Here is a 24,685-nt window from a genome sequence, read left to right as displayed (position 1 = left end):
GCAAGAAAGTAAGTACAAAACTAATTTTAGAAAGAAAGAATGTTAGAAAGATTTTCCAGGTAGTCTATAGCCACACACAACGAAAATTGTTGTACAATAGCCAATAGTCTCTCAGACATTTCCTTTGTTTTGACAGTTACTCGTGGGTTTAGACTACCTGCAAGTGTTTGGGCTATTCTCATTTCTTGAAAACTTTGCTCCTTCTTCAAAGTTTCCAAGAAAGAGTAGAAGTTTGGATGAGGTTTGCCAATTGTGTGGTTGAAGGAGTTATGCCATCCCTCAATGGCATTGTTTGTTTTTGCTTCTCCCTCTAAACAACTTGTGTAGCAGTTCCACCACTCCACAAGGAATCGTGGCTTCCTCCTGCGACCCGATCTGCTTAGGTGTCCAATCCATGTGTCCTCGAAATAATTTAGAATGGGTGCCAATTTTTCTTCGTTACTTGTATAATAAACAGATTCTATAATTGCAGTGTAGTACTCGTCCACACTATCGGGAGCAACAAAACAAAGTGCTGTTAATTTTTTTAGTTCAAATTGTAGTTTGCTATCACGAGAATATTCTGCAACTAGGGATGTTTTCTGTAATTTACGCCAAAATGCCTGGGAAAAATGAAAAAAACATCCCTGAATTTGGGTATCCGTGTACGTTTTATTGATCATATTGATCATGCTCAATTCAAAATCTATAATTATTTTCCTAGGACTTTGAGATGTTTTACTTTTAATCACTGATAAAAGTTCAGTGTATGTTGCAGAAGTCTTATCAGGTAGCAAACTATATACTAAGGGGATTACACTATTGTTAATTTTGGCATGTATAGTGTAAATTTGAGTGAAAGGATGGGGTGTACTTTTAAACGTCCCATCCATCATCCAAATTTCACTACTTTCTAACTTTGCAAGGTTACGTGGGGTACTAAAAATTAGAATTCGTTTCTGAGGGTTTTCGTTGTCATGCAGAAGGAAAGGTTCATCAGAAAAAGAAATAGAAAGATCATGTGGAATTCTAATGTCAGAGAAAGAATGTGGTGTAGATAATTGAATGTTACTTGCCTGCTTTTGTCTTTGTATAATTCTTCTCAAATTAGGAATTATAGGCATGTTACTAGCAACATGACTGGGGACATGCTGTGCAACCTCTCTTAAAATGGATCCTGTAGAATCATTGGAGGTGCTTGCAATAGCTTTCATTTCGTTAACTGTTTCTCTAATTTCTACCTCCATTGCAGAGGCAGAGTGGTTATGTTCTGTTGTTTTCACAACTAAATTATCAAGAGTAACCGCTCTGCCACTGCAATGGGTAGTGTAGTATTGCACACACCTCCAATGATTTCTAGTTAAACTTATTCTTTCCTTACTATATATGTATCCTCCATGGTTTAATAAATTGTTTCCCTTCCTGGATTTAATGTACTTCGCTGCTTCAAGACTAGACATTATCTGAAAAGAGAAGAGAAGAAAAACAAATTAGGATGAAAAAGTAAATGCAATACCTCAAATGTTACCCATACACCTTCCCACACTTTCCCTACTGTTGCACCTTCCTGGAGTAAGAATAGTAAATTATACCCCAACACCATCCAACACTTTCCCTACTGTGCACCTTCCTGGAGTAAGAATAGTAAATTGTACCCCAACACCATCCAACACTTTCCCTACTGCTGCACCTTCCTGGAGTTGGAATAGTAAATTATACCCCTACACCATCCAACAGTTTCCCTACTGCTGTACCTTCCTGGAGTTAGAATAGTAAATTGCACCCCTACACCATGCAACACTTTCCCTACTGCTGCACCTTCCTGGAGTTGGAATAGTAAATTATACCCCTACACCATCCAACACTTTCCCTACTGCTGTACCTTCCTGGAGTTAGAATAGTAAATTGCACCCCTACACCATCCAACACTTTCCCTACTGTGCACCTTCCTGGAGTTACAATAGTAAATTGCACCCCTACACCATCCAACACTTTCCCTACTGCTGCACCTTCCTGGAGTTGGAATAGTAAATTATACCCCTATACCATCCAACACTTTCCCTACTGTGCACCTTCCTGGAGTTACAATAGTAAATTGCACCCCTACACCATCCAACACTTTCCCTACTGCTGCACCTTCATGGAGTTTGAATAGTAAATTATACCCCTACACCATCCAACACTTTCCCTACTGCTGCACCTTCCTGGAGTTAGAATAGTAAATTATACCCCTATACCATCCAACACTTTCCCTACTGTGCACCTTCCTGGAGTTAGAATAGTAAATTGCACCCCTACACCATCCAACACTTTCCCTACTGCTGCACCTTCCTGGAGTTGGAATAGTAAATTATACCCCTACACCATCCAACACTTTCCCTACTGCTGTACCTTCCTGGAGTTAGAATAGTAAATTGCACCCCTACACCATCCAACACTTTCCCTACTGCTGCACCTTCCTGGAGTTGGAATAGTAAATTGCACCCCTACACCATCCAACACTTTCCCTACTGCTGCACCTTCCTGGAGTTGGAATAGTAAATTATACCCCTACACCATCCAACACTTTCCCTAATGTGCACCTTCCTGGAGTTAGAATAGTAAATTGCACCCCTACACCATCCAACACTTTCCCTACTGCTGCACCTTCCTGGAGTTAGAATAGTAAATGGTACCCCTACACCATCCAACACTTTCCCTACTGCTGCACCTTCCTGGAGTTGGAATACTAAATTATACCCCTACACCATCCAACACTTTCCCTAATGTGCACCTTCCTGGAGTTAGAATAGTAAATTGCACCCCTACACCATCCAACACTTTCCCTACTGCTGCACCTTCCTGGAGTTAGAATAGTAAATGGTACCCCTACACCATCCAACAATTTCCCTACTGCTGCACCTTCCTGAAGTTAGAAAAAAAAATTCTTCCAACTGAAAACCTTATGTTATACATTTTGGGAATATTTTAAAATTAATAAGTAAATTGTTTGTCTAACTAATTGATGGTTTAAATACAATGCTGTATAAAAATACCTTGTTTTTTTGGAATTGGTTTCCTTGGTGAGGCTTCTGAAGTGGAATTGGCCTGCTGGCTGGAGTTGACACTTATGTGTTGGACGGAATCGTACAACAAAAACAATTGTCTGGAAAAGTGAAAAAAGGAGAAAATGAGAAAACTGAACGTTGTTGACAAATGCAAATTTAAAATAACTTTTTGCAAATATGATATTCAATATAACTAATAGTACATGACACTTTCCCTACTGCTGCACCTTCCTGGAGTTGGAATAGTAAATTGCACCCCAACACCATCCAACACTTTCCCTACTGCTGCACCTTCCTGGAGTTGGAATAGTAAATAGCACCCCTACACCATCCAACACTTTCCCTACTGTGCACCTTCCTGGAGTTAGAATAGTAAATTATACCCCTACACCATCCAACACTTTCCCTACCGCTGCACCAACCTGGAGTTAGAAAAAAAAATTCTTCCAACTGCAACTCTTATGTTAAATATTTTGGGATTATATTAACAATAAAAATTAAATGGTTTGTCTAACATATTGATGGTTTAAATACAATGCTGTATAACAATACCTTGTTTTTTTGGAATTGCTTTCCTTGGTGAGGCTTCTGAAGTGGAATTGGCCTGTTGGCTGGAGTTGTCACTTATGTGATGGACTGAATCGTACAGCAAAGATACAAACAATTGTCTGGGAAAAAAAAAAGAGAAAATAAAATAACTTAACGTTGTTGACAAATGCAAATTTTGAATAACTTTTTAAAATTATGACATTGAATATAACTAATAGTACATAACACTTTCCCAACTACTGCAACTTACTGGAGTTAGAATAGAAAAATGTACCCCTACACCATCCAACACTTTCCCTACTGCTGCACCTTCCTGGAGTTAGAATAGTAAATTGTACCCCTACACTATCCATCACTTACCCTACTTCTGCACTTTACTGGAGTAACAATAGCAAAAGGAATGACTATTACATTGTGGAAATTATAACACTGAAAATATAAAGTACCTTTTTCTGTTGTTGTTTGTTTTCGTGGCTTTTTGGTAATGCTGGCTGCAGGATTAAGTTATTTTTTAAATTTATTTAATCCACAAAGTTGCAACCGATTTACTGTGGAAATGAAAAAATGTTTTATAAATTAATGTTACTTAGCCAACGTTGGTTAAAACAAAAAAACCAATTTATTGTAAATATGATATTTGACAAATGAGTATGAGTAACAATTGGTAAAGCAAAACATAATACACTTTGTATGCATTATTAAATAAGAGTAATAATGGATACACCTACACCATCACTCAATTACTCTACTGCTGAACATTCTGGGACTTACAATAGTAATAGTTACCCCAGTAACATGAAACGCTTTTTCAAATGTAGTACCTAACTGAAGTCATATTAGTAATTGTTACCCCTGCACCATCGCATAATTTCGTTTACGATGTAGTGTGAATGAGTAAAAAATTAATATAATCCCCTTTACCATACAACACTTTTGCTAATGCTAAAAATATATTTTTAAAGTAAAATAATTACAATTAAATAACATTTACCTTCACAATAGTAAAGGTGAGTCGATTACGTTGAGGTGATGCAAAATTAGGTACACGAATTCTTGATTTGGAAAAAATAGCAAGTTTCTGTTTTTGGAAAAGAAAGTAGTTGTTTTAAGTTGGTATATATTTTTAGTGATAACAAATTAGAAACAGTACATTTTAAAAGTTAACATAAAAATTTTAAAAACATATTTTGTATGGAAAGCAAACATATTTTACGCTAAAGCAAGGTGTTAAAATATTTTAGTGACTTACTAGTAGTTGCAAACTAATAATGCTTTTCCAAACGAATTCAGTGCTCTCTCAGTGGAGGTCGCAGTGGAGGTGACAGAGGGTCAGGTTTTGACGTCTGGTCTCTCTGGTAGTTGATAATCAACTGATTGCAAAATGGTGTCTTCCTGGTATTTATAATTTTTTTTCAGTGTCACTATTAATTTTTTTAAAAACTGCGTTCGTTGTGTTTTTTATTATACTTTATTTTACTGTGGAAAATGATAATTTAAAAAAGCATTTAAAAAAGTATTGTTTTCATTCATTTGCTCCGTTTTGGCATCCATTTTGGAACATGTCTTTTGCTATTGTTTTCATAGAAAGTGTTGTAGGACAAGTTTTACAAGTGAGATGGATAAAATGGCGCCTATGTGTATGTGTCTTCTGTTTTACTCTGTTTACTTACTTTCCGATGTAATCATGATAAAAATGTGTATGTACTGTTGTTAAATCTTTCGTTCTTTGTGTAAAACTTTGAAATGTGTGAAAACGGAATTTTAGGGGGGATTTTGAGTATTAATTTTAATACTCGAGTATTAATTTTAATACTCGAGTATTAATTTGGTAATGCATTTCAGTAGATTTACGTACAGTTTTTCACCACATTTTAATACACTTCCCCACCCTAAAACCCCTAATTTCCCTGCATCCCGTGCCAGATTTTATTGTACTTTTTAGTTAAAAAAAATTTTTTTCGCGTTGTAATGGTATGCGTTGTAATAGATTTCGTTGTAAAGTAAAGCGTTGTAGTAGTATATGCGTTGTAAAAAATGCGTTGTAATGGTATGCGTTGTAATAGCATGCGTTGTAACGTCATACATCCGGGTGTGGGTGCTCCCCAAGAGCTCTTGTTTTTTGTTTTTGAAATACAATTTAACTTGCCAATATATTTGCTGTATATGCTATGTATGCTATTTTGCTATGCTATTTTGTCCCTAAATTGGTGTTTCCTTATTGAGCATTTCATACTTATATTACATTTGCAAGGCTGCTTTCTTTTAGGTTTTAGGTAGGTACGTGAGTATTCTCAGTATTTTAGATCAAGTGTATTTTGCATTCTGAGAACATTTTCCTTGATTTACCTCATGTTTTTCATAATGCATTTATAAATGTGTCTTTGAGGTTTTCTGAAGTGTCTCTCTCCAAACGAGTTCAATGCCTTCTGATTCATGCGAGGTCACTATATTTGTATTTTGTATTTTTATGCCTTTTTCTTGAAGTTTATTGAAGTTGCACCTTCTAAATAAATCTGTTAAACTTTCAGTCTCAGTTTCCATGGCTCACATATCTGTTTCCTTCATTTTTAGAGCGAGCGTTCCCAGACACCCCTGCTCAAATTAAGGTGCCCCTTTTGCCCCAAACTCACTCCCTCGATCATACAGTGAAGGTTCCCTGAGGCCTGTGCTTAGCCCCTGCCGTCTTGACCCTTAAAAAAATCTCCCTCCAACATTTGGTGCCCAGTGACTCGGATTGACAGGAGACAGCTGGGACCGGGAGGAGACGCGCACTAAACACTTGTGCCTTCTTTCTTACTGAACCACAGAGAACAACGCTCGGGTAAGTTTATGTTGCCTGATGTGCTTGTGTCTTTTTTTGGTAACAGTTTGAGGGGAGCGCTTGTGAGACATCTGCGTTCCTTTTCCCTTTCAGTTTTCTTCCCTGCCTAGCTGGTTTCGCAAAATTCTCAAGCTGAGGGAAATTGTGTGTGAAGTGGAATTCTGAGCCAGAGAGTGAAGTTAGGAAGTTATGTGGTTTGCGTGTTTTTCTTGCTATAAATAGACATACGTTATTACTGTGCCTCTCATAGAGCCAGAGGGAAGACTGCGTCTGGCATCTTTCAGTGCTCATTTTTGCTTTATCACAAGGACCTGACAGGGAAGGGAAGATTGCGTTGCGTTTGGCGTCTTTCAGTGGTTATCTATGTGTTTTTTTTTTAGAATACCCCTATCTTATTTACATAGGGAGAAGTGTACTGCGTCTTGAGTTTTTTAGCAGTAATATTGGTGCCTCTCTGAAGATTCAGAGGGGTCCCCTATTTCAATACTAATAGGGAAGAGGTCGATAACCGAACCCGCCTAGCTAACGGGCGTACGGTTATCTCCTGCTTAGAGTGGAGTAGAAGTGGTTTCCACGGGATGATGTTAGATATTATATTTTTGCTAGCTTAAGCATTGTTTTTTTTAGGGCTTACATTATGTTGATTTTACCATTATATAGATATATTTTGTGCAATGGAGATAGTGTTTACGCTTGTACAGGAAGGCAAGGAGTTTGCATGATGCAAATGTCAGCTTTTTGCAGGCTCAGGAGCGGTTTCGAGTCCCGGATGAGATGTGCCACTCTACTTCTTGTGACTGGCACATGAGTATTTATGGTAAACAGTTATCGGACTTCCTCAGCTTTTGCGAGGGACTGTCAGTATATTATTTCTATTTCCAAAGACGGTCAACATGAGTATTGTGTGATTATGGTTTGTGAACAAAAGGCTTTCCAATGTGGTTTTCTGTTCTCTTCCTGTGACGTTTATTGTTTTTGCTATGTTATTTTAAGACACCCTTCTGTACACAAATAGGCCAGAAGAGGAGAATGCGCAAATAACTCTGCGGGTATGTATATATATATATATATATATGTATATATATATATATATATATATATATATATATATATATATATATTATATATATATATATATATATTTTCACAGAAAAAACCATAGGTTTCAGAGATGTTATAGTTAGAAATTAGCATTTAAAAAACCTTAGAAATTCACAAAAAAACCCCATAGGTTTCGGGGGTGTTATAGTTAGCTGGCCATTTCACTCGTACAAAACCATAGAAATTCCTCCGTTATAGTTAGTTCTGCTAACTATAACTCGCGCGCCCGCAATGCACTGCTGATGATGTTATATATTGCATCATTCATGACATGGTCAGTGACATCACTGATTACATCTCAAATTACATCACTGATGACATCACTGATGACATCATCCATGTGACAATCTGATACACCTCATCATACACTAGTATAACCTTTCATCACTCACTGTAAAATACAGAGTACCATATTTGAAACCATTGACACACCAATACCAGTTACTACATACCCACTCACTGATTCCTAAGTCTACACACACAACTACCCATTCAACAACAGAATCATTTATACATGCAGTCACTAATTAATAGAACACTATCAAATGCACTTATACACATATATAGACATTGACACATCAGCAGTCATCTCTGTCGGTTATGCAGTCATCCTACTCACTCATGAAAAAAATTAGTCACACTTACATTGACTCACTTACACAATTAAAAAATCACCATTACAATTATACACTCATTCATATAGTTACTCTCACAATCACTGACTCTTACACATACTTATTTATATACTCCAACTCTCACATACAATGCCTTTTATTTTTTTCTTTGTTGAAGATGTACAACTAAAACATATATTCGCTCACCAACACACAAATAAATGCACTCAGTCACCCAAACAACTGTTTCCACATGTACTCTTAAACCTATACACCTAGTCAATCAACTATTCACACATCTATGCATAGAGTTACACACACCCCATCCAACCACACAAAACTCAGTGTCCCATACAAATACTCACCCAACTAATCAATAACTAATATACACACTCATGTAGTTAGTGACCAACTGATGCAGCATGTTATACAACAACAGAGACAGTGATGCACACATTCACATAGTTTAGTTTCTAATCCATGTATTAAGTGAGACACTTTTAATTACTCACTTAAACAGACAGTCAGACAGCTACTAAATCCTCCATCCAGACAGTTATATATCAACTTAATCTTCAATACAGATTGGTGTATATATATATATATATATATATATATAATTCATATTTAAATTTCCAACTAAACTACATTCACTGGATGATGTCATCAGTGATGTCATTTGAGATGTCATCAGTGATGTCATCAGTGATGTCACTGACCATGTCATGAATGATGCAATATGTGACATCATCAGCAGTGCGTTGTGGGCGCGTGAGTTATAGTTAGCAGAAGTAACTATAACAGAGGAATTTCTATGGTTTTGTATGAGTGAAATGGCCAGCTAACTATAACACCCCTGAAACCTATGGTTTTTTCTGTGAATATATACATGTGTATATGTATATATATATATATTCACTGAAAAAACCATAGGTTTCACACATGTTATAGTTAGCGGAAATTTTACTGATAAAAAACCAGTGAAATTCCCCCGTTATAGTTAGCGCAGGCAACTATAACTCACGCGACCGCAATCCTCTGCTGATGCTAATACTGTATTTAGACACTTATTTGCCCATGTCTTCTTCCATACATTTTTAGCTATACATATATTACAAATATTTTTTTTTCATAAAGACACATATGTCATCAGCAGAAGATTGCAGTCGCGTGAGTTATAGTTGCCTGCGCTAACTATAACGGGGGAATTTCACTGGTTTTTTATCAGTAAAATTTCCGCTAACTATAACATGTGTGAAACCTATGGTTTTTTCAGTGAATTTGCAAGGTTTTTTAAATGCTAAGTTTTTTTCCCTTATAATAAGCCCTGTACATTTGGTGGCCTTCGGCCACCAAAAGCACAGGGGGTGGGGTAAGTGTGGATAGTGTTTTTTGCCCTTAACATAAGCCCTGTACATTTGGTGGCCTTCGGCCACCAAAAGCACAGGGGGTGGGGTAAGTGTGGATAGTGTTTTTTTTATTTTTATTTTTTTACCGTACGCTTACGGTAAGCGTACGGTAAGCGTACCCCGCGAAATTGCCGAAAAAAAAATAAAACCGTTTTTGCACTTGGGGGATGTTTGGGGACTCCCTCAACATGACTATGTGGGAGGGAGTTGTCAAAACAGCCCCTTTACATGTTTTTGGGCTTGATATTTTAAAAATCACTCTCAGTGCGAGAGACAAAATGGCGGCCGCCGCTTCCTGGTTTCGGCCGATTCGAATGTTTACTAAGATCTAAGAGCCAATCAGAATCGCGCTCGCGCACGCCACCGTACGCTTACCGTAAGCGTACGGTAAGCGTACCGTAAGCTGGCTCAGATATATATATTGATTTAAAGGCTATTTTCTCAGAATCTACTGAACAGATTTACACCAAACCTACAAAAGGCACTTCCTTGACCTAGGGACTACCTCTCTGCCAAATTTTGAGTAATTCTGTTCAGCCGTTCGGGCTGTAGCTCGTTCTAAAGGTCCTATGGAAAAATGCATGGGAAAAACGCGTTTTGGGACCCCCCTTTTATCTCAGCCCCCGCTTGACGGATCCCCCCGAGACTTTCAGGGTAGGAGCGGAGCGTAGCGCCCCACCTATTTTGAAAAATTTGCGAGGATTCGTCGACCGGCGCCAAAGTTATTCAAAATAGAATGTTGAGGTTTTCCTATGGAAACGTGGTCCTAACTATAACTACCTACTGGCTATCGCCAGTAGGTAATATATATATATATATATTCAGTGATGCCATTTGAGATGTCATCAGTGATGTCAGTGACCATGTAATGAGTGATGTAATATGTGACGTCATCAGCAGTGCATTGCAGGGGCATGAGTTATATATTTAGCTAAGCTAACTATAATGGCTGAATGTCTCTGGTTTTGTACATGTGAAATATCAGCCTAACTATAACGTTCCTCTAACCTGTGTTTTTTTCAATGAAAATCTAAGGTTTTTTAAAACCTAATTTCTAACTATAACGTCCCTGAAACCTGTGTTTTTTTATGTGAATATATATATATATATATATATATATATATATATATATATATATATATATATATATATATTCACTTAAAAAACCATAGGTTTCACACATGTTATAGTTAGCTGGACATTTCACTCGTACAAAACCATTGAAATTTCCCCGTTATAGTTAGTGCAGGCAACTATAACTCACGCGACCGCAATCCTCTGCTGATGACGTCAGATATTACATCACTGTATTTAGACACCTATTTACCCATGTCTTCTTCCATTAATCTTTAGCTATACATATATTACAAATATTTATTTTTCAGAAAGACACATATGTAATCAGTGATGTAATATCTGACGTCATCAGCAGAGGATTGCGGTCGCGTGAGTTATAGTTGCCTGCACTAACTATAACGGGGGAATTTCAATGGTTTTGTACGAGTGAAATGTCCAGCTAACTATAACATGTGTGAAACCTATGGTTTTTTAAGTGAATTTGCAAGGTTTTTTAAATGCTAATTCCTAACTATAACGTGTGTGAAACTATTGTGCACTGTGGTGGAAATGACCTAGGCACTTTAACTGGGGTAGGTCTGGAAATGCTTGTTAAGGACACCTTTGTGCAATTGATGTCGCTTTTTCCTCAATCTGCCTTTGTATATTCTAATATATGCCAAAGGCAAAAGTGGAACTGGTCCAACCAATTTTGTCCACAGATTGACAAAGCAAGAAAGCACGTCAACAAATCTATTTCTGCTTTCCTCAGAGACTATGGTATGGGTTCTATATACCACAACAACTTGCATTACAACATGCAAGGCATTTATAGAGGAGACGGTGTACATTTCACAGATGAAGGCAACAGAGTCTTCCTCTTGAACTTTAGACGCTGCATCGGTACTTACTTGTAGGTACCACAAAAAAAACACTTCATAAATACAACGGCTCTTTTTAGAGCCCCCTAATATCTAAACACTTAAATTTGATTTTTACTTCTATTTTTTTTAATGATTTTTTTCTGCCGTGCGCGTACGGTAAGCTTACCGTACGCGCACCCCGCGATTTTTTAAAAAAAAATTAAAATGTATTTTTCATACTTTTGGGACCTTCTTGGACCCCCTGACAAACGCTAGGGGGTCTGCAACTCTCTTCGTTGCCCCCTTTTCACGTTCTCCACCCTTGTTTATCAGTGTGAGACACACAAAATGGCGGCCGACACTTCCTGATTTCGACCGATTCGAATGTTTACAGTCATGTAACCACCAATCAGAATTAAGCTCGCGCACGACAGCGTGCGCGTATGGTAAGCTTACCGTACGCGCTCGGAGCGCGCCTATAGATATATATATTGATTTAAATGCTATTTTCTCAGGAAATACTGAACAGATTTACACCAGACCTGCAAAAGGCACATCCCTGACCCGAGGACTACCTCTCTGCCAAATTTCAAGTAATTCTGTTCAGCCGTTCGGGCTGTAGCTTGGACTAAATGTCCTATGGAAAAATGCATGGGGAAAACACATTTTGGGACCCCCCTTTTTTCTCAGCCCCCGCTTGACCAATCCCCCCGAGACTTTCAGGGTAGGAGCGGAGCGCCCCACCTATTTTGAAAATTTCGTGAGGATTCGTCAATCGGCGCCAAAGTTATTCAAAATAGAATGTTGCGGATTTCCTATGGAAACACGGTCCTAACTATAACTATCTACTGGCGACCGCCAGTAGATAATATATATATATGTATATATATATATATATATATATATATATATATAGACAGACGTGTGCATAATATGCTTCACATTTTGTATAATTGAAGTGCGAATAATTTATGGTCAAATATCTTTTTATTGTGGCCTTTTTAGCATGCATTGTGGTTGTCTTTTTATGCATCTGTGCATGGCGCAATGACCTTTTATGTATTTAGTGAGATCAATAATAACTAGAATTGTAACAGTTTTTTATATATGAAAGCTGATGCCTTTTTGTGAATAAAAAGTATTATATAGTTACCCCTTCCCCCCCCAGTCCCTGTCTGACCCATGTGGCGCAGCACCACATTTAATTAGCAACAGTTCACTTTTAGATAACTGACCACGTAATGCACAACAATATACCCCGAATTGTTTAAATATTTCCTCACATTTATATTTTGAAGTATGTACTTGGTGACAGGAGGTTGTGTCTGGCGTCTCCCACTTTGTGCCACAAATACGTGTTTATGGGACTGCGTCTGGCAGCTCACATTTGTTTTGAATTTTGATTACCTATTTGGTGTAAATTGTATTGTTTGAACGTTTATTTCTGCATGGAATGGGAGGCATCTTATCACATTGACTTTAACAGTGTCTTTTTTCAACTGCGTGCTTCCAAAAGGGGAGCTACTTTCCTTCATCACATCGCATTGTGGTTTCCTATCTCAGGCCTGGCAGTAGCCAACGCCTTTTGACTTCTCTCTCTATATTGTAATGGGTGTCCTCTGTTCTCCTTTTTCAGCTACATGCGGTGTACTTTAATAGATTTAGGTGCCGATCACGATCCGGTAAAAAATTCCCCCGTGCGACTCGTATCGGGTCTTTTTACCGTACGAATCGTACAAGTGCCGTACGAACTGGCAATCACGATTCGCATGGTAAAAAGTCCATACGAACCGCACTGGGAATCATTCCCCACACGTCCTCGGGTCGGAAAATGTGTCCGACACGTCCTCGGACGATTTACCTTACAAACGTGAAAAGCCAAGTCCGACCGAGGAATCACGATCCATCCCGTGCGTCCGAGGTTACAACCGTATGGAAAAAACACCGTCCGCACCGAACTCCTACAGCAACCATGGAGACATGTGCCCGCATACGCGCCCAACACTCCCCCCAGCCCCCGTACGTCCGACACGTACCCCCCGTATATGTATACCCCCACCCGTCTATGTACACCCCAGTACGTTCCAGTCGTACCCCCACCCCAGTACGTGTCGTACCACCGTGAACCTACACCCCAGTACGTTCGAGCCCCACCCCCACCCCAGTACGTGTCATACCCCCCGTGTACCTACACCCCAGTACGTTCCAGTCGTACCCCCACCCCTGGACGTGTCGTACCACCGTGAACCTACACCCCAGTACGTTCGAGTCGTACCCCCACCCCAGTACGTGTCGTACCACCGTCAATGTACACCCCCCCACCCCAGTACATGTCGTACCACCGTCCATGTACACCCCAGTACGTTCCAGTCGTACCCCCACCCCAGTACGTGTCGTACCACCGTCAATGTACACCCCCCCACCCCAGTACGTGTCGTACCACCGTCCATGTACACCCCAGTACGTTCCAGTCGTACCCCCACCCCAGTACGTGTCGTACCACCGTGAACATACACCCCAGTACGTTCGAGCCCCACCCCCACCCCAGTACGTGTCATAGCCCCGTCTACCCACACCCCAGTACGTTCCAGTCGTACCCCCACCCCAGTACGTGTCGTACCCCCCGTGTACCTACACCCCAGTACGTTCGAGCCACACCCCCACCCCAGTACGTGTCATACCCCCGTGTACCTACACCCCAGTACGTTCCAGTCGTACCCCCACCCCTGGACTTGTCGTACCACCGTGAACCTACACCCCAGTACGTTCGAGTCGTACCCCCACCCCAGTACGTGTCGTACCACCGTCAATGTACACCCCCCCACCCCAGTACGTGTCGTACCACCGTCCATGTACACCCCAGTACGTTCCAGTCGTACCCCCACCCCAGTACGTGTCGTACCACCGTCAATGTACACCCCCCCACCCCAGTACGTGTCGTACCACCGTCCATGTACACCCCAGTACGTTCCAGTCGTACCCCCACCCCAGTACGTGTCGTACCACCGTGAACCTACACCCCAGTACGTTCGAGCCCCACCCCCACCCCAGTACGTGTCATAGCCCCGTCTACCCACACCCCAGTACGTTCCAGTCGTACCCCCACCCCAGTACGTGTCGTACCCCCCGTGTACCTACACCCCAGTACGTTCGAGCCACACCCCCACCCCAGTACGTGTCATACCCCCCGTGTACCTACACCCCAGTACGTTCCAGTCGTACCCCCACCCCAGTACGTGTCGTACCACCGTCAATGTACACCCCCCCACCCCTGTACGTGTCGTACCACCGTCAATGTACACCCCCCCACCCCTGTACGTGTCGTACCACCGTCTATGTACACCCCAGTACGTTCGAGCCACCCCCCCACCCCAGTACGTGTCATACCCCCCGTGTACCTACACCCCAGTACGTTCCTGGCGCACCCCCAACACAACCTCCTAAGTACGGAGCGCACCCCATGCCCCAACATCACAACCGCATGTACGAGTCGTACAAAGCCACACACAAGGACATAATCGTACAACCAAATGGCCCATGTACACACCGTACACACGCTCAAAACGCACGTACACAACAAGGACAAAACAAAACAACACAAGAATACACCATTCGAAAGGCACACAGCCACTAAACATGGCCAACAACCACTAAAATAACACAATCACTGACCTGCAACTGTCAAAAACAAACAGAGGCCCAATACACCACCACTCCTTATAACACACCCACCCAAAATTCAAACACTGCCACACCCACCCATGGACCAATGAAAAGGGCCCACACACACAAACCATGAGCCTTTGCAACAGACTCACTGCTGCCAGACACCACAGAACCAGACTACAAGCTACACCACATCTTACACTTGCACACCTTCACACGACCACCCTCACAAACACCCTCTCATCACATTCACACACACACACAACCATCCACACCCCCCCCAACATCCACACACCCCCCACACCCACACCATCCCCACCCACACCCCTCACCATGCCCACTACCAAGAATCCAAAGTTCAGTCACCGAGAGTTGGAGGTCCTTGTTGATCAAATCCTCAGAGTCGAGCCACAGATCTTTGGAACATTGGTCAGAAGCACCAGCCAGGCAGCCAAAACAGCCATGTGGCAGACCATCGTCGATGCTGTGAATGCCTTTGCGGACACCAGGAGGACCAAGCAGGATTGCCAGAACAGGTGGTACGATCTGCGGAGGAGGGTCAGAGCCAAGAGGCAGGAGGAACACGACCAGGCCAACGCCACCGGAGGAGGGCCCTCCCGCAGAGCCGTACAGTACCATCCCTGGGAGGAGAGGGTGATGGCCATACTGCCGGTGGAGGCAGTTGAAGGAGTAGAAGGACTCCGAGACCCGGGTGAGTACACAAACAACGCACCTCACATGGGGGGAACTGCAACCACAACCAAAATCAATAACAGGCACGCAACCACCACAAGCCATCGCATGACTCAACCACACTCCATGAGCAGGCACATGCCACTGCTGCCACCATGCCCCATGCACCCAGCTGGACAATGTCAAGTCACAGGCCACAGAAGACAACAACACATGACACGGTAACCCGGATGGCGGGAGGCTGGGCACCAAGAATCACATAGTGCGACTCCAAAGCAGACAACAATGCCCTCTGCCCATATGGCCTAGGTCACAGCCAGACAAACACTGTGTCCCAACACAGGAATGACTTGCCAGCAAATGGCGGACGCCTTGCATCAACACATGGGGGTGAAGGCACTGTTTTGCACATGACAGCAGCTAATGAACAGCCAACATTGTGAAAGAGTGGCAGCACACACCACCACAGCAGCAGCGCACAGACACACAGCAGACAAAATGGGTGCCTGGAGATCAGAAACAAACTCACATCAACAGGCCAAGGGCCACTCAAAGATCTGCTAACAGTGTGCTGGGCCAAGGTGACAGAGGGTGACACACGGAGGGAGGGAAAGGGGGACACAGAGGGAGGGAGAGGGGGACTGAGAGGGAGGGAGACGGACAGAGGGAGGAGGCTGACACACAGAGGGAGGGAGAGGGGGACAGAGAGGGAGGGAGAGGGGGACAGAGAGGGAGGGAGACACAGGAAGATGGACAGAGGGAGGAGGCCGACACACAGAGGGAGGGAGAGGGGGACAGAGAGGGAGGGAGAGGGGGACAGAGAAGGAGGGAGACACAGGGAGAGCAAATCAGTCCTTTGGTGTGTGGGAATGTCTGCTCGTCAGCAGGTGGACTGCGTGCATGTAGACAAGGGTGGCCAGTGCCAGAACCCCCCCTCTTCATCATGGCAAAACGCAGGGCCATGTCACAACCTGTACACGAGCACAAGGACAGCCACCTGCATCATATAAGTGTGTGGATCCACTCCATGTGCACATGTACAGTGCTACAAGGAAGGCGCAAATGCATGGCTCGCCACACATGCACACTCCACTGCTGACTGCAGTCACACTTGACGCAGCAAGTAAGACTGTGCCACACATAGTTAAAGGGGCCAAATTGGTGCCCAAGGGACACACCCATGCACAAGTGCACTGTGAGTGGAATGCAAGACAGATCCTAATTCCAAGAGGAAATGTGCCAACTTTGTAACGGATGAAACATGGATGTTGCATGGATCAAAATTAACATTTTCTCTCTCACACACAGGTCAACGTCGTGCTGCACCCCCCAACACTGGGGGGGAACACTCACAGGACCCGGATCTGCAGGAGACCGATCCCACCGGCAGCGACCACTCTCACCACTCTGCGGACGACCCCGACCGACCTGGCCCCTCTGGTGTCCAACCACCTGCAGCACCTGCGTCAGGTACAACCGTGCCAACCACCACCCCCACTCCTGCCACATCCCAGGAGACGCCCAGGATCCCTGCCCCAACACCACAATGCAGCCAGGCTCGCCAGGAGGGACACGGTGTCCCGGGCACCCAGGAGGAGGCAGGCGACAACGCCAATGCCACCCCTCAGGGGTCCCGGAGACCCGATGTTCCCACAAGTGCAGGCCAGACGCAAGTGGGCAGGGGTGGTGGGAGTGGAGGACGGCGGAGGCGCGAGCCTGACCAGTTGGCTGGGGATCCGGTATTTTCCCATGTCCGTAACATCCTGGACTCATACCGGCAGGACACCACGGGCATGGCCCAGGTTGTGTCCGTCCTCGAGGGGATCAAGGTCCAGCAGGCCCAGCAACATGCGGAGCTAATAGCCTGTCTACAGGTACACCAACGGAGGATGGAGGACAGACAGGCTGAGCAAGTGACGGCGTCCCAGGGGATTCACGCTGAACTCCGTCGGATGGCCGACACCATGGCCGACCCTCCCTGTGCCAGAAGGCGGAGAACATCACCACCCACAGGGAGGGATCATGAGGAGGAGGAGGAAACATCCGACGGAGCATCCCAGACGTCGTCACGGCCTGCTGCTGAGGTTCCCCGCAGGAAGCCGGGTCGTCCACGGAAAGGACCGTGAGGGTGGCTGCTACATCAACATCTCCCAGGACACCTGGCCTGGCACCTGGCCCACTGGAGCAACAGCATCACAGCATCAAGAGACATTCTCTGCCACATGGCCCTGCTGGTCACTGGCTGACCAATGTTGACAAAGACTGTGGCATGGACTCTGAGGATTTCCAATGGCAAGGACACCAACTCCCCTACTGAACTTTGGATTCCCTAATCCCGGAAAGCCCCTCACTTTGTCCCCCCCCCCCAATAATAAATCACACTATTAAGAGTAGATGCCTGCTGGTAGCATTATTACCTAACATGTGTCTTGTACAGTCTAAACATGCCTGAGTCATCTGTTCACTTCAACCATCCACACCCTGGGGCCTGAGTCTGGCACAGGACACATGGGTCACAGTTTATTAGGCAAGACAGACATGGAGCACCATACACACCCGTGATGGGCAGAACCAGCTGAGGGGGTGGCCGAACAACCGTGCTGACAGACACATTGAGTACAGCAACAGTCATGCGCAGAGGTCAGGGATCCTGGCCCGTGTCCTGGGGGGCACCCAGGTATGTGTAGACAGGTGGCAGAACCATGTCCTGCAAGCTTGAGTCCGGTGGATGCAGAGAATGGGGTCATGGACAACGTTGGATGCATGGGGATGGCACATGTCACAATACCCACACAGTCATGGACATCATGCCCAATACACAGTCTCAGCACACACACACAGCTTGCATCTTGCCACTCGACACATTGACACATAGCCACAATCAGGGAATACCATGCCAGACATGCAGGATGCACCGTGCCATCACACCAGCATTGACTGAGAAGAGGCACCTTGGAGGCATAGGGACACCTTTATTAGTCATGTTTTTGGGATTGCAGAGGCAACTTGAAGTACACATGAACACATCATGTGGAGTAACATGTGGCTCCAACACTGGCACCCCCCTTCTGCAGCACAAATGCGTGATAGCCATGGAACTGGCACACAAGCGTCGGCTAACAGCTAAACACCCACAGCTGCTCACGGAGAGCCTGCCATACACCATACATCCGCTGATGTGGAAGTCCCACGCCATGTCAAGACAATGTTAACCGTATGTGTCCGAGGGCAGTGTCACACACATTGATGCCATCATCACAATCCACTATCCCATCACTGATGACTGACAACCAGGCAGCCCATCTATTCAGGTGTACCCAGCTGCATGTCGTGTCCCATGGGGATGCCACATGTCTGCAGAGGAACCAAACCCCGACCTGGGCAGTGTGCACACATCGTGAACAACTGCCACACCCAATACACCCCAGATGCATCCCTTACCCCATGGAGACTTCCAAACGTGTCCGTGCCTGTAACGCTGAGTCAGCCCACGATGTCATGTCCATGAGGAATAGCAGTGCCACAACAATGCAACCAGCAAACGGCATGCGCAGGTACCTGGGGAAGAGAGACACACAAGAAGTCAGCCACAAAAAGCACAGCCACTTGCATGTGCAGTTACTCGACACATGTATGGATGACAACATGCTAGGTCACAATTATGACTGGGGAAATACTACCATCACTGCCACCATCACTACAGTGACACACCCACACACACCTCTGACCCACGTGCCATACATGCAGGTGGAGACACACATCACAACGCATGCCACACGGGGACCAATGCGTACACACTCAGACCCTGGTACTCACCACTAAGCAAAGAAGTCGCGTATGAGCCGAGTCCGGATGTCCTCTTGCGGCTCCACATCCTCCACATCACTAGCCCCATTGCCAAGCCCTTCGTCCTCCACGGGTGGATGGTCCTCGTCATGTTGATTCAGGATGAGTGGCACAGCTCTTTCAACTGCCATGTTGTGCAGCATGCAGCAGACCATGAAGATCTTGCAGACCTTCGCCGGGGCATAAGGGAGTGCACCGCCGGTCTTGTGGAGGCACCGGAATCGGCTCTTCAGCATGCCAAACGTCCTCTCTATCACTCGCCTTGTCCGGCCATGGGCGGTGTTATAGCGGAGCTGGGCCGGCGTGATGGGGTTGCGGAGAGGTGTCAGCAGCCAAGGCATGTTGGGATAGCCAGCGTCCCCTACATGGGAAGCACATGGACATCGTTAGAACTGGTGTAGCGGTCGTGCTGGTCGGCTATACAGAATACAGGACAGACAGACTGTACCCACCAACAACACATGCCCGTTCGTTGCGCAGCTGCATCATCATATCAGGCATCCCGCTACGCCTCATGATGTAGGCATCGTGTGCTGATCCTGGGAAACGAGCACAGACATGTGAAATCACCATATTGGACAGACACACCACAAGGGCATTGATGGAGTGGTAGTGCTTCCGATTGCGGTACGCCACCTCCCGTGCGTGTGGTGGTACCAAACCTACATGTGTCCCATCTATGGACCCAATGACATGGGGCATCCCTCCCAGGGCATAGAATCCACGCTTGACCTCAGTCATCTGTTCAGGGGTTGGGAACTTGATGAAGTCATCCAGGTGAATCAACATGGCCTCCAAGAAATCATGCAGCACACCGCTGAACATGCTCTGGGACATGCCACCAACATGAGCTATGGTATTTTGGAAGGTACCCGTGGTCAGAAAATGTAGGGCAGCCATTACCTTCAGCTGGGGTGTCAGTGCCGTAGGATACCTGTGCTGCGGTTGCAGGTGTGGTGCCAGTCTCGCCGTCAGCTCCAGAATCAACGGTTGGGTGAAGCGGTAGAGCCGGATCCTGTCATTCTCCTGCATGGTAGCCAAGTCTGGAATTCTTCGGGCAACAGGAGGCGCTCTGCAGTAATTTGGAAGTGACAAGGAAGAGTGAGTGCACTACGAGAACAACTCATGTCTACTGAGCACATGTAAATCTGGCAATACACACATGCCACATAGGGAGTCAGACATGTGCTACATGCCCAGGACACGTATGGATGCAAGGTGACACTCCTTCCAAGACCCAGCTACACACGGTGATTGAGAACCTCCCCATGCCACGCCATGGAAATAGCTGTGTCCCAGTGCAAGTGCACTGCCCGACGCAAGACAGGAGTGACATACACCCACACATCAGCAGAAGTGTGATGCCGATTGCAGAGACTGGTAGCGGAACACTGGAGCCACAGGTCACATGACATTACACTAGTCCAGCCCACACACCTTGCCATGAAGGTGCACATGTCATGACTCACCACACATTCCTTGTGAGTTTGCTGACATGGCCTTGTCACGCTACTCCGTGTCCCATGCATACATGTGCACCTCACATCCGATAACACATGTGGCATGGTGTTGGGAACAGTGTGCAATGACAATCTACACACAGCCACATGTTGGTTGCTGCAACGGCTGCAGCTTTTGAGGGTGCTACAACATCAACCTGATGTAAATCCCGGACACATATATGACATAGTCACATTGTGCACTGTGGGTAGTGACAAGTCATGTGTCATGACCCCTGTACCGGGCATCATGGGACACTTCCGTGTGTTGGTGTCCGTGCCATGCCAGTGACGCTCACCCCAAGTGCGCAGTCCCACATGCACACATGTCAAAGGAGTCAAGGGCATGCCTGGCACACATTGCACCCTCACACAGTACACATGTACACATCTCATCATACATCTGGTGCCTTCTCCACTCAGGAGGCATGTTCCACATCACAGCCTGTGACACCTGTGCCCCACACATGTAGTAATGCACAGACGATGCCTTGATGTCCATTCCTGGACAAGTATGTCCATCCATGGACAAGTATGTCCGCCCTATTCCTACATGTGTGTCGCCTATCACCACAGTGATGTGTAAAAACCGCCGTACTGCTGCTGTGAGGGCCTGTGCATGTTCCCAAATCACTGTGGGAGTGCTGCCGTATGTGTACCCATTGTGATGGCGAGCGTACAGGCATTTGTACGGTCCGTAGCACTACGGGTACGCATACGCGTGCAGACCCATAGTGATAGTGAGCGTAGATGCGTGTGTACGTTCCGTACCACTACGGGTACGCATACGCGTGCAGACCCATAGTGATAGTGAGCGTAGATGCGTGTGTACGGCCCTATCACTATGGGCCCCGAAACGCACCGTACCTGTGTGTGATGCTCCAAATTACATAGGGGACAAGTATTAAGGCCTACATGCATGCTGGTTGTCATGGAGACCAAGTTCAAAATTCGAAATTGTTCTGGAAGGTGCACAGCAGAAGTCAGTTGGAATTCTTCTACTTTGTTGCAATGTGTTTGTGGGGCTGACATCATGCAGGAGAATGAAACCGATAGAGAACCCACAGACTGCTAGGTTTGAAGGGATTGGTGGAAACATAGGATGCAAATGTGAGTGACCAATCACTCTGTACTCCTGTGCATGAGACTGGGCAGAAGGGCACATATAAGGCAGCCAGGTCCCATGAGGGAGCACTTGCCTGCACATCTTTGCATTCGTCGACCCAGCTGCTGCTACTGATTCCCTGGAACCATGTCAAGGGCTGTGGAGAGGACACAGCCATTCACCCTGGAGGAGAACATGGCTCTGCTGGATGTGATCCTCCCACAGTACTCCATGCTGTATGGGCGACCAGGGTATCAGGTGAGTGCATAGGCCACTGCCACAGACTGTCCCTATGTTGTGACTGTGACTTCTGCCATTGCGTCCAGGTGTAACACACATGCCATGTACTGTCGGGGGGGTCCCAGGGGGGGGTGCCTGATGTCTCCCAGCAGTGCCCTGAGACAGGAGGGGTGGGGGCCTATCACTCACAGCAGTGCCCTGAGACAGGAGGGGTGTGTGCAGAGTCCTCCCAGCAGTGCCCTGAGACAGGAGGGGTGTGTGCAGAGTCCTCCCAGCAGTGCCCTGAGACAGGAGGGGTGGGGGCCTATCACTCACAGCAGTGCCCTGAGACAGGAGGGGTGGGGGCCTATCACTCACAGCAGTGCCCTGAGACAGGAGGGGTGGGGGCCTATCACTCACAGCAGTGCCCTGAGACAGGAGGGGTGGGGGCCTATCACTCACAGCAGTGCCCTGAGACAGGAGGGGTGGGTGTGATGCACAGTGTGAGCCTTGATCATTGATTGTGACATTGCCATCATTCCACCTGTGTACCCACTGTGGCACGTACTGCTTTTTCCCTCACCAGGGGATGATGTCCCTATGACAAAGGTGCAATGCGTTGGCTGCATGACATGCCTTGTTGTAACCAGCTAATTTGTACCCATATGTCTCTCTGTGACATGTGGCTGGTGTATTGATGTGGTGTCACTTGTTCCTCCTCACAGGTAGGCGCCACTGCCAAGGAGCAGATCTGGCTGACCGCCGTCAGTGCCGTGAGGGGTGTGGATGGTCGGAGGCGGAGCCTGCCCCAGGTGAGGAAACGCTGGCAGGATATCCGGTGCTGGACGCGGAGGATTGCACGGCTCCTGCTGGGGGACTCACCTGAGAGCCACAAGAACCGCGGCCGCCGCCGTCTGAGCCACCTCCACAGGCGTGTGCTGCCGGTGGTCTTTCCAGACCTGGAGAGGCGCTTACAGGCGATGCAGCAGCCGGAAGGGGGTAGGTACATGTGTGTTTGTTGTGTGTCACCGGCATTTGTAAGGGCACAGTAGCATGAATTCACTGGCAGTGTTTAAAGGTGCTGTGCAGATCCTGTTTGCCCCAGTATAGCGCTGTGCCCCTGCCACCCTTCCCCTCCTTGCAATGTGTTCCCTGGTCTGTGTGTAGTCACTCCTTCACAAGGTAATGTAGGCTGGCGCTTTGTCCACGAGAACAATGACTGTAGCATCATGTGTGGGGGTGGTGTGTAACAGGTTGTGGGACCTTGCCCGTGCACTGTCAAGTTCACTGCATGTGGGTTCCATGTCAGTTGGCACTGATGCTGACTCCAGACATGGGAGTTGGTCTCTCATGTGTCATGCCTTACAGCGCGCATGTCCTATGTAGTGGCCTGTGACATGATGTGCATGAGTGTGCGATACACATATTGCAGGGATGGTGACGTGTGTTGCAGTCATTACCATTCAGTAGCATGTAGTTGTGTGCCCACTACTGTCCCCTGGGGCAGCTCTTCCTCAGTGGTGTATGTGTCATCATAAACGTGGCCAATCTCAGTGTCTACAGCGTAGGTTGTGCTCTGTGCCATTGTCCCCTGTCACCATGTATATTGACGTGCTGTTTTGTACAGGTGTCCACTGTGCAGCCTGACCTGATTGTCCTTCTTCATACTCACAGTTGCCAGTGCCTGTGTGTCTTGTTATACTCATCTGAGGATGGGCACTGGTACCTCATTATTTGTACAGGCGCACCTTGGCTGTTTGGCGTCCAATCTTGCTTTTTGCCTGCCCCTGTGTGTATCACCCAGACTATGAGATGTTGGTGCCACCTGTGTCTCAACAATTTGCCTCGTGTAGGGTCTTGTTGGGGCGGGCAATGCCTATGTGTCAAATCCTGATTTCCACTTGCTGGGTCTGGGCAGTGTGTGATGTGTCTGGACACACACGCAATGTGCAGTGACCGAGTCATGTTGGGCATGTTTTCAGCATTACCTATGCAGCATGTGTCTCAAGTTCATGGATATGGTCCCTGGTCATCGGTATTTTCGCCAACGCTGTGTGGTGCAGATGCAGTGCTGGATTGTCCCCAGGGCCTGGGTGCTATGTCAGACTCCGTTTCCTGTCTTTAGCTATTGTCTCATGCTCTCCATGGTATTTCAGTGGCATGGTGGCTCAACCAACTGTGTGTTTCATGCCCTACATCGGTACCCTGTTCAGTAGAT

This window comes from Triturus cristatus, chromosome 7, assembly GCF_964204655.1.
Source record: "Triturus cristatus chromosome 7, aTriCri1.1, whole genome shotgun sequence".
Taxonomy (NCBI): Eukaryota; Metazoa; Chordata; class Amphibia; order Caudata; family Salamandridae; genus Triturus; species Triturus cristatus.
Note: the sequence above shows the minus strand (reverse complement) of the source record.